An 11,503-nucleotide genomic window follows, 5' to 3' on the forward strand; every position below is an offset into this window, starting at 1 on the left:
TGGCTCGATCGAGGCACCAAAGTTCAAGAACACCCAACTCTCGACATTGCAAAGTTTATTGATTAGGTTGGTTCCTCGATCGAGTCGATAGTGACTCGATCGAGCATGAAGTTCCTCGATCGAGCCAAGGTTGACTCGATCGAGGCACCAATTTCCTGCTTCGCGCACTGAACTTCAAACGGCCGCCATTTCTTCGTTACTTGTCAGAATCAAGCGATTTTTACGGCGTTGGAAAGATAAGAAGATAAGCTTTCAACTCCAATTGGAATCACTTGAAAATCTGTTGTAGAACTCGAGATATGACTCTTAAAAGTAGGCACTTGTAATAAGAAGCTCTTTTCTTCGTGTTTTCTTCTTAACTTCTCTTCCTTCATTCTTATGGATTCTCGTGCCATGCTTCGTGTATCCCTTCATGCTCACTCCACGATGCCCATTTCAATCCTTTTCTCCTCAAATGCATCATTTCTGCATTAAACATCAAAAGGCGGAAGTATCAACATTCTAACATAAAAGGCATGTAAATGATATAAAATAGCACGAAAACCGTATCAAAAGTAATTAAGAGGAGGCATAAATATGTATATAATTATGACTCATCAAACTCCCCCAAACCATCTCTTTGCTTGTCCTCAAGCAAAGCAACACACAATACAAAAGGCAATCATACAAATGGCGAATAAACGACTCAGAGCTAATGTTTAATGCACATACAAATCCCAAGCTATCCATATTTGTAACAAAGTAATGACTAAAGTGTACCAATAAAACAAATTCAAAGGTACGGGAAATAGAAAACGTAGCTCAAGTCTCAAGTCACCATACTAGATACAAATGCCAAATACCTTTCGATCTTGCAAGACAAATTAGTCGGATTCTCGCGGATTCACTCATGCACTCATAAGTATATAGGGTGAGTTATATGTGAAGATAGACAGAAGTAGAAACACTCACTCAACTTATAAAACATGCATGCAACCTAATGTGATAGAGATTTCCCCAACTAATATGCAATCACATATGTAGACAAAAGTACATGTATCAAGGACAATAAGGGTGGCAAATGGGTTAAAGGAATAGAAGTGGTTTGTGCCAAAGCACGTTATGGATATGTGGAGCTAAGACGGTAGTCGCAGCGCTAACCCAAACCAAATCTAAGTCTTAAAATAACAAATGAACCCAACTTAAAGAAATGATCTCAACTTTACAACATATGAGAGCTAACAAACTACTCTCCAATTATACTAGACTCTAACAACCATCTTTTTTATCCTTGACAAAACCAAATGAAGCAATCTGCTTTTTCTTTTCTCTTTTTTTCTTTTTCTATTTTTCTATTTTTCTGTCTTTTTTTCTTTTTTTTTTTCTTTTTTTTTTCGCTTCATATTTTTCTTTTTCCAACACAAGGATACAACACAATTGCTATATAATGATCTTGCTATACCCACATGAGAACAATAAGTCCCAACCCAACCATAATAGCAAAATAGACATGATAAACAAGCAACTGCGACTGTCCCGAAAAGGTAGGCAAATTCTTGGATTGTAGCTCATAGGATGTAATTTAAGATTGGCTACAAGGGTTCAAACGGGCTAACAAAAGGTAATGTAAGGCTTATTTGAACGGTAAGAACCGCCTATCCACATGTACTTAGTCAAATGAAAGCAATAAAACTATCAAGAAATCAATGTCACACTTATGCAATTTGAAATTACACATTCCACAAGGAGAAACCACACTCAAGCCTAATTGACAAATGAGACCAGTTTATTGATGTTTCTGGCCTTGGAAGCTCTATAGACCTCGAAATTTAAGTAGTTTACCAACGTAATTGTGTCAAATCTAATCAATATAAGGCATGTCAATACGGTTAAGACTTGAATTATGAGCTTTGTTTTCATGGCTAACGAGTCAAAACAATGTACATGAACAACTATATAGGATTCAAATGCAAAAACAATGCAATTTAACATCATTGTTATCTAATTCACCAAGACTCGACCTAAAACAAAGGAAAAACATGTTTTTGTATTTTATAAAATTTTTAATTTTTATGGATTTTTTATATAAATGCACACAACATAAATAAAAATCACACAACATAATAAAAGACTCCTCCCCCAAACCTAAATGTCACAAAAAGGTCTCATTGTGACGCCTACAACACAAAGAATCACACACAAATCCAACAACCTAAAGGACACAACTAACAAAAAGAATGGGAAATAACTAGATAATACAATAAAAGAAGGTACAAGGGAAGAGAATACCGGGTAAGAGCAAATAAATTCCCCAAACCAATGCAAAACAGGGAAAATAATCATCCGCGCAATTCCTATCATCGTCTGGCTATGAATAAACCCAAAACGTGGTGACTCGATCGAGCCCCATGCCACTCGATCGAGGCACCTATTGTCGTCCTCTTCCTTTCTTTATTTATCAATTACATGCAATTGGGAACAATCAAAACAAATTTCAAAGCTCTTAAAAGTCGATCATAAATCTGCGCATGTGCTACAAAAAGCATAAGTAGCACCAAGATATAACAGAGCATATAAAATCAATGTTAAAGACCGTCTCAGCATATCAAATATTTGATGACAATTATAGCAAAACCGCATCAAATTGTTAGTCCAACCAAAAGAGTGTGGAGTATGAAAACACAAAGTAGAGGTCATACGAGGTAATTTATCACTCTCTACACCAGTAATCCTCATGAAACTATCGTCAACAATCACCTCTTGGTCAGGAGGTCTACCATTCCTAATATCAGAATCGGTGGCAAAAGAATATACTACCTCTACCAGGCTAGAAGTATTCATTGACTCATATGCCTTCTCATTCCCTTTGTTGATAAGCTTTATCCCATATACTTCAGCCTCTAAAGCATCCAACTCGGCTTTCCATATAGGAGATTCACCTGCACATGTCTCAAAAGATATCAAAGCATCTAAAGGGTCCATAGTTGGGGGCCTTTGTGCAGAGTATTCATCAATATCATCTTCAACATCAGAAACATCAAAATATGCATTATGCACAGGTGTAATAAAATGAACCTCACTAGACTCAAAATTAGAATCAAATTCAACAACTGAAGGGGAAGTATCCAAAGAAAGAGTCAACATATCGTCACATGAGTCCCATTTAACCTCAAGATCTTCGAATCGCGCATCATCACTCTCCTTATCCCAAGACTCATCACAAAAGGGGTAATCTAAGGGGTTTGTCAAGTCTTCCTCATGTGACTCACTATCTGTAAAATCGTCTGAGCATATGGTCTCATCCTCTATGTTTCCCTTAATATCCTTTTCATTCCTTAAAACGGTTTCTTATGGTCTCACCCACACCCTCATCCATGTATGGCTGAAATGAAAAAGTGGGTTTAATACATTCAATAGCAAGCCATTCAAAGAAAGAAAGGACATCTTCAATATTCTTACCACCAAAATCTCCCATACCTATGGAGTCAATGTAGGCTTGGGTTTGTCTGTTCATACCTTTTATGATGGTAAGACACATAGCAAGCCGTGGAATTTTGGCTTCGTAATTATGGGAACGAATCCAATCATTCCATCTATGCATGTAATCATGGAAGTTCTCATCTTCACCCTGTAGAAACTCGATGGAAAACATTAGAACGGTCTCAAGGAACTGATGTTCCCTTAGACAAAAGACAAACTAAACAAAAACAAACAAACAAAAAATTGTTGCCTCCCCGGCAAGAATCGGCGCGCCAAATTTGATAAGGCTAAAGTCGTATCACCTTAATCAAAGTAAACCTAAACTACTACTAACAAAATAGCTAGCGGTAAGTCAGGGTCGAATCCACAGGGAGGCGGTGATTATCTAGTTTGTTTATATTTAAATCTGTCTTAAAGTAACCAATTGTGGGGGTTTGTTTTGTTTGTATGCTAACCAACTAATTGCAAGTAATTTAAAGGGCAAATAACAATAATATTAAAGGTCTAGGATTTCCGGTTCACTAGGTCAATTATATGGGGTCTATTAATCAATTGCTAGATCTGTCCAAGTTGTCTAAGGTCATAAGATCGATCGACTCTATTATGCCCTTTAGATCGATTCTAACATGCGGTCGCTATAATTAGATACAATCTATTTGATTATCGCAGCCTATATTAATTCTAACCCGGTCGGTGAAAGGATTAATTCGCTACACTAATTAACAACTCAGGCCTAAGTTAATTAACTAGAATAAGAACAATAATCAAACGACAACTTATATGATTTCCCTAGCAATTAATCAATTTTCCCCTTTTAATTAACCTAGATCCCCTTCATCCTAGATGAGGAAATTAGCTACGCATAATAGAAAGAATAACAATAATAGTAATGGAAAACATGATGAACAATAATAAAGATAAACAAGTAATTGAAATAATAATTGAAGAAAGATTAGAACAATACCGTAATTAAAGGCAATAGATCCGAACAATAATTAAACTAAACTAAGTATTTGAGAGAGTTTTCTAAGGTAGCTATATTAAACCTACTAAAAATAAAGCATAAATAACCTAGGGTACGAGTTTTGGTATTTATAGCAATACATAACCGACTTAAGGAAAGTTGCGGGAATTATAAAACTGGAAGGTTCCTCGATCGAGCCTAAGTGGACTCGATCGAGGAACCACTTCCTCGATCGAGCCGTGCCTGGCTCGATCGAGGCACCAAAGTTCAAGAACACCCAACTCTCGACATTGCAAAGTTTATTGATTAGGTTGGTTCCTCGATCGAGTCGATAGTGACTCGATCGAGCATGAAGTTCCTCGATCGAGCCAAGGTTGACTCGATCGAGGCACCACCTTCCTCGCTTCGCGCACTGAACTTCAAACGGCCGCCATTTCTTCGTTACTTGTCAGAATCAAGCGATTTTTACGGCGTTGGAAAGATAAGAAGATAAGCTTTCAACTCCAATTGGAATCACTTGAAAATCTGTTGTAGAACTCGAGATATGACTCTTAAAAGTAGGCACTTGTAATAAGAAGCTCTTTTCTTCGTGTTTTCTTCTTAACTTCTCTTCCTTCATTCTTATGGATTCTCGTGCCATGCTTCGTGTATCCCTTCATGCTCACTCCACGATGCCCATTTCAATCCTTTTCTCCTCAAATGCATCATTTCTGCATTAAACATCAAAAGGCGGAAGTATCAACATTCTAACATAAAAGGCATGTAAATGATATAAAATAGCACGAAAACCGTATCAAAAGTAATTAAGAGGAGGCATAAATATGTATATTATTATGACTCATCAGGCTACTAGCTTGACAAAGGCAGGCTAAATGTAGGATGTAGTAAATAGGACAAAAAGGATATTTTTGGCAGTGTGGAGTTTATGGGCAAAATGAGAAAAGGGAAACCTCTACCACATGTGTCAACTAACCACAGACCGAATGCATACAAGTATTAAGCAGATCAGGTTCATATTTATGCACATTTATGTGACATGCCTCATAAGGAGTACTACTCACATTCCTAAATAAACCGGTCATAGATGTCACCAGTTATAGGCTCTAATAACTCGTAAATATGATGTAGCTTGCCAATTTTCTAAGTCAAGTCTCAAGTTCAAAGAAAATAATTAACGAAAACTCGTAGATATGCAATTACGATTCTACTAATAACATGTTAATCTAGCAAGGCTTAGGCAAAAACAGGTGCAAATGCTATATCATCCTCGAAATACTACCGTTCCGACTCGACCTATATGCTAAAATAAACGTGCATTTTATGGAATTTTTGAAAAAAATTCAAATTTTTTGGATTTTCTGTATATATAAGAGAAATGAAATAAACAATGTAAAACAAAATTAAACGTGAATGCAAGCAAATGATATGCGACGCAAAACCCTTCCCCAAAACAAATCGCACAATGTCCCCATTGTGCAAAATCATGTAATGAAGAAAATAGAAATGGGAATTTGCGGGAAAATGAAGAAAAATGACATGAAGTGAAAATCGGGAACTTACAAGACTTTAAGCGCGGCAAAGGAAACCTCCCCAAACCAGCGTAAGCTAGGAGGTTTCAGTAGCTAGCGGTGCTACTAAAAGGTACCTGAAAGACAAATAAAACCCACGCATAAAACCGAGAAAACAATTTTGAAGCGGTAAAATGGTGCACGAATGAGAAAGTTAGAAGAAATAAGTAATTTGACGGAAAGTAAAGTGGAGTAGAAAACTCCCTAAAGTCCGCAAATCGACCAAACACAGCAGGGGAGAGGTCGTGAACAGTGCACAAAGACGTCCTTGGTCGATCGACCAAAAGGGGCAGTCGATCGACCAGATGAACAGGAACAAAAGCTCCTGGAAAGTGCAACTCAGTCGATCGACCAAGATGGCCAGTCGATCGACTGAGAATACTGATGTACTCCTTATTTCTTCGTATTTGCTCAATAACTTGAGCTAATGAGGTCTAAAAACCTGCAAGTGCATAATAATACGCGCCCAAAATTGCGCAAAACCCAGAATAAAGTCTAAAGTACTTAAAATTCCTAAGCAAGCGAAATAAAATGCGAAGTTTTCGCGCACACAAAAGCAATAAAATTTGTCTTGACAAAAGCAAAACAAAAGCAAATAAATTGAAGTTTATAAAGAGCTCGATCAACTAATAGTTGATCAAGAAAGACCACGGTATGGCCCACTTCGTCGGCTTCTGGCTACTAGAGGTAGCCTCAATGGTGCTTATCTGAGCGGCTGCACCCTTCTTAGCCTCCACGTCCGTATGGCTCAACGGATCAACACTCTCATCATCTCCCCAGTCAAGGATCTCTTCGGGCTTGTCAGAATCCAAATCAGACTCTCTGGCCTTGACCGGATCGTCATCAACTACCTCATCAATTCCATAGCTCAAGCAACCAAGACCTCCTCTTTGAATGATAGGCTTTGTTACAGTTGGAGCAACTTGCGGCACTTCCTTCCCCAAACCAGCCCCTGCATTATCAGAAATAGACAAATCTTCCTCCACCCGCTCCCGATGGGGCGGAGGGGTTAACACAGAAGTAGTAATAGAGACAGGCAATTCAGGAAGCACAAAGTACGATTTCTTTTCAGAAACCGTATTACAAGTTACAGGCCACATGGGGTCCTTTTTCTTAGCCGGTTGGGCAAAGACAATAGAATGCTTTCCCACTTTAAAAGTCAAGGTACCTAGACCGACATCTATGACTGCACCAGCAGTGTGCAGAAATGGCCTACCCAAAATAATGGGAATATGAGCATCCTCAGGCATGTCAAGGACAACAAAGTCAACAGGGAAGAAAAACTTCCCTATCTGGACAGGGATTTCCTCTAGGACTCCTATGGGTTGGACCGCGGAGCGATCGGCCATCTGAACTGTCATATCGGTCACTGCGAACCTAGTCAATTTGAGCTTCCTAGCTAGACTCAAGGGCATCACGCTTATACTGGCTCCTAAGTCACATAATGCCTTCTCAATGGAGAAGGTACCTATATTGCATGGAACAGAAAAGCTGACCGGGTCCTCTAACTTATGGGGTGCAGTGTGGGACAGGTAAGAGCAAGACTCTTTGGTTAAAGCGACCGTGTGCACATGTTCAAGCGACTTTTTCTTAGACAGGAGTTGTTTCATAAACTTAGTGTATGCAGGCACTTGATTGACTAACACAAGGAAAGGTACTTGCACATTCAAACTACGGATAACCTTTTCAAATTTATTGAAAGATACCTGTTCTTTTGTTGGCACTAGTCTCTCCGGATATGGGGCTGTAAGAAGTACCTTAGCCCTCTCCTCTTAATCGCGCGTGCCGGTATCTGTGGACTTAGGCTGGAAGTCCACTGCTTTCTCCTTGTTGAAGCTTGAACCCTCCTCAGACCATCTCAAATGTGAGCCATTGACCATCATTTGGTCAAACTTCGGAACCGGGACAGACCCATCAGCACTCGGATCTAGTCCTAACACCTTCGGAGTTGTCGTGCCCCGGAACAAATGGTCTCTCAAATTATCGGGCATTGAAGGACGAAATTCCTCGACATTAGCAAAGGATCTCAACATCGACCACCTTGCTCGGTCGATCGACCGAGGTGAACAGTTCGAAGCTCCTCAGAACCGTGTATCGCCGATCGACGGGTATATCGCCGATCGACTGATATACCTGGTAGACGCCTGTTTCTTTGATTTATTCGTTGAAGCTTTCTTTTGACTTGTTTCCAGCTCATCTTTTTCAACAGCGTCCTCGGCCATGGCAGGACCCTCAAGGGTGGACCCACTCCTCAAAGTGATGGCATTTAAGGTCTCCTTTTGGTCAGTTTGGTTCGGCAAGTGTCCGGGAGCTCGAGTATTACTTTTGCTAGCCAATTGAGCAATTTGGCTCTCTAGTAGCTTCATCCCGGCCTCTCTTGCTTGGGACTCCTTTAGCAACAAGTTCTTAAGCTCGGAAAATTCAGAATTCTGCGATTGTTACTGCTGCGGCACATAGGGAGGTTTTTGATATTGTTGTTGCTTTTGATGAGGGGGCACATAGGGTTGCTGCTGTGGCGGAGCTTGAGTTGGGTTCAGGACATTTTGGCTCCTCCAACTCAAGTTTGGATGGGTATTCGGCTCATAGTAGGTGTTTGTCTGCCTATAGTGTTGAAAGGCAGCACAAGACTCAAAGGGACTAGGACAATTCTTCGAAACGTGTCCCTCAGCTCCACACCTTTCGCAGACGAAAGGACCGTCTGACACAGCATTTACTTGGTACATCCCACCTTTAGAAACTCCTCCTAGTTCATACTTGTCAAATCTCGCAGTAAGAGCTTCAAGCGCAGCAACAGAGGAAGATTCGGCAGCTCTCCTCTGGTTCCCTCTGGAATAACCTTACTCAGCCTTGTGGGTGGCTAGATTGTCAATGATCTTCCACCCCTTGGTTTCTCCCAAGTTCTCAGCAAATCGGCCATTGGCTGCAGCATCCAAAATGGCCCTCTGATCGTCGTATAACCCATTATAGAAATGATTGCACAAGCTCCATTTTTCGAACCCATGGTGTGGTATGGTTCGCACCAGCTTCTTAAATCGGACCCATGCCTCGTGGAAGTTCTCATCTGGCCCTTGTTTGAAACTTGTGATTTGGGCTCTAATAGCAATCGTCTTTGAAGCAGAAAAGTACTTCTTGTAGAACGCCAATGCCAATGAATTCCAATCGGTAATCCCATGAACGGCTCGGTCCAGATCTCTATACCACTCCCTTGCAACATCACGAAGGAGAAGATAAACATGGTCTCCTTGATCTGGTCTTGAGTCACGCCACCGGTGGGGGTATGGAACAACGATGAGTCAATAAAGGTCTCCATGTGCTTAGCCGCATCTTCATTTGCAGCTCCCCCGAATTGGTTTCTCTCAACCATATTGATGTATGAAGGCTTTGGTTTGAACTTCCTGGCATCTCCTGGTAATTCGAACCCCTTATATAAGTTTTTAATTTGTCGGCTCGAATGACTAGCTATACTCGCTTCCTCGGCCATGACCGGAATTTCGGAGAAGTAACTGTCTCGGCTGAAGAAGTGGAAACGGGTGAAGAATGTGGGTCTTCTTGAACAGTCGTTCTCGTAATAGCTTAACAGAGTACTCACTCTTCCTCTCGTCGGTAATACCCTTTGTGTTCGTCTCAACTCGCGCAAAGATTTCTCTATCTCAGATCAAATGGTACTAGTTCACCACCCCGTGACTTGCGCATAAGAAGAAACTACAAAAAGAATATAAGAAAAGTTTAAGGAACAGAAGTCCCTTAAACTAAGAAAGACTAAAAATAAAACAACTAAAATTAGAACTATTGCCTTCCCCCTAAGAACGGCGCCAAAATTTGATACCCGACGTGAGGTGTCAAAAATAAGATTTATAATTTCCAACTACAACTATAGCAAGCGGCAGTCGGGTCGAACCACAGAGAGGCAGATGTAAATTCTAGTTGATTTAAATTCAGTCTAAAGTAACAATTGTGGGGGTTGAGTTGAGATGGTCTACAACTAAGAGTAAATAATAAACTAGAAAGACGGATTAAACAGATAAAGAAAGGGTACTAGGATGGTCGGTTCATTAGAGCTTCGGCGGCAGCATACTAAACAGGTCTAAATCGAACACAAGTGAGGCGGGAAACAAGAGGTCCTCTCGGTCCACTCTTAACAAATAGCATCTTTCGATCTCGCTATAGGTCCCTAATATCACTAATACTGACTCTCGTCCTGAAAAGTGACTAACGGTCTAAACTACACCTATCTTTCGATCTCAGCACAGTTTAGTCATTTTAATTGGTGGTCAAATAACTTTCCTATCTTTCGATCTAATGGGTCAGTCATAAATTAAGCATCTAACTGGTCGCATGCATTCGATTCGTTAAATACAACATTAAAATCAATTAAAATGAAGGTATCCTCACGAGGTCGGGCGATCGACCGAGAATGTCGATCGATCGATCGACACGCGAATCAGTCCGTGTTCAATACTTTGCCGCCTACGCTAAAATTCGCCTACATCCTAGCACAAATAATCTAGCTACTCATGCTAATGGCGAAAACAATAACATTAACGATAAGAATTACTGAATTCATGCTTGAAACGATAAAGTAAACAATTAACATAAACGATAAAATTGGTTGCGGGAATCTAACTATCAATTCTACACTAATGATGAAATAAAGCAATAAACCGAAATTAGGCGGATGAATACCGAATTTGCAGAGGAAAGATTAGTTGATAAGAACCAAAAATCCAATGCTTAACAATAATCCCAAACCTAATTAATTATAAAGAACGGTATGTAAAAACTTAATGTAAAACTACCGAATAAAGCTTGATAATCAATCAATGAATTAGGTTACGTTATAAAGAGAGTATACGTAACATAATTCCTAAACCTAGTAACTAGTGGGCTTGATAAATCTCGATCTTTTAATTCTCGTCTGGAATAGCGTCTTGGTCGATCGATCGAAGTTGCTTGGTCGATCGATCGCTTAGCAATGTCTGATAGCTTCGTACCGATGGTTGGTCGATCGATCAAGGTAACGGTCGACCGATCGCTTGAGCCGCTACTTGACTTCTATAAACTCGTGGACTTGTCTTTTGGGCCTTGAATTGCGCACTGCTCGTTCCTCGGTGAATACTTCACGTCATATGCAATGCGGGATACTCGGGACGGATTTAGCTTGATTTCCGTGAATTCTTCACATTTACGCAATAACGTACAAAAATACGGAAGTAGACGGAAATAGGGAGAAATGTAGCATAAACTACATGAATGAGCTCTGAAATGCGTGTAAAATGGGATGTAAAACATCATATAAAAGACACGCATCAGTACTCATGGTGCCCAAAGTTTAAGCATCTGCTGTTCCACTGTGGTAGTTCTTTAATCACTGTGCAGATTTTAGTTTACCTGCCCCCGCACGCAATATGCATTATATGAAGCATTCATCCATCTTCACAGCAATGTGCCTACAATTAGAATACATGTATATCGCTATGTAAAAATCAAGTAAATACATGTGTCATTCCTGCAG

Source organism: Silene latifolia, chromosome Y (genome assembly GCF_048544455.1).
Source record: "Silene latifolia isolate original U9 population chromosome Y, ASM4854445v1, whole genome shotgun sequence".
Taxonomy (NCBI): Eukaryota; Viridiplantae; Streptophyta; class Magnoliopsida; order Caryophyllales; family Caryophyllaceae; genus Silene; species Silene latifolia.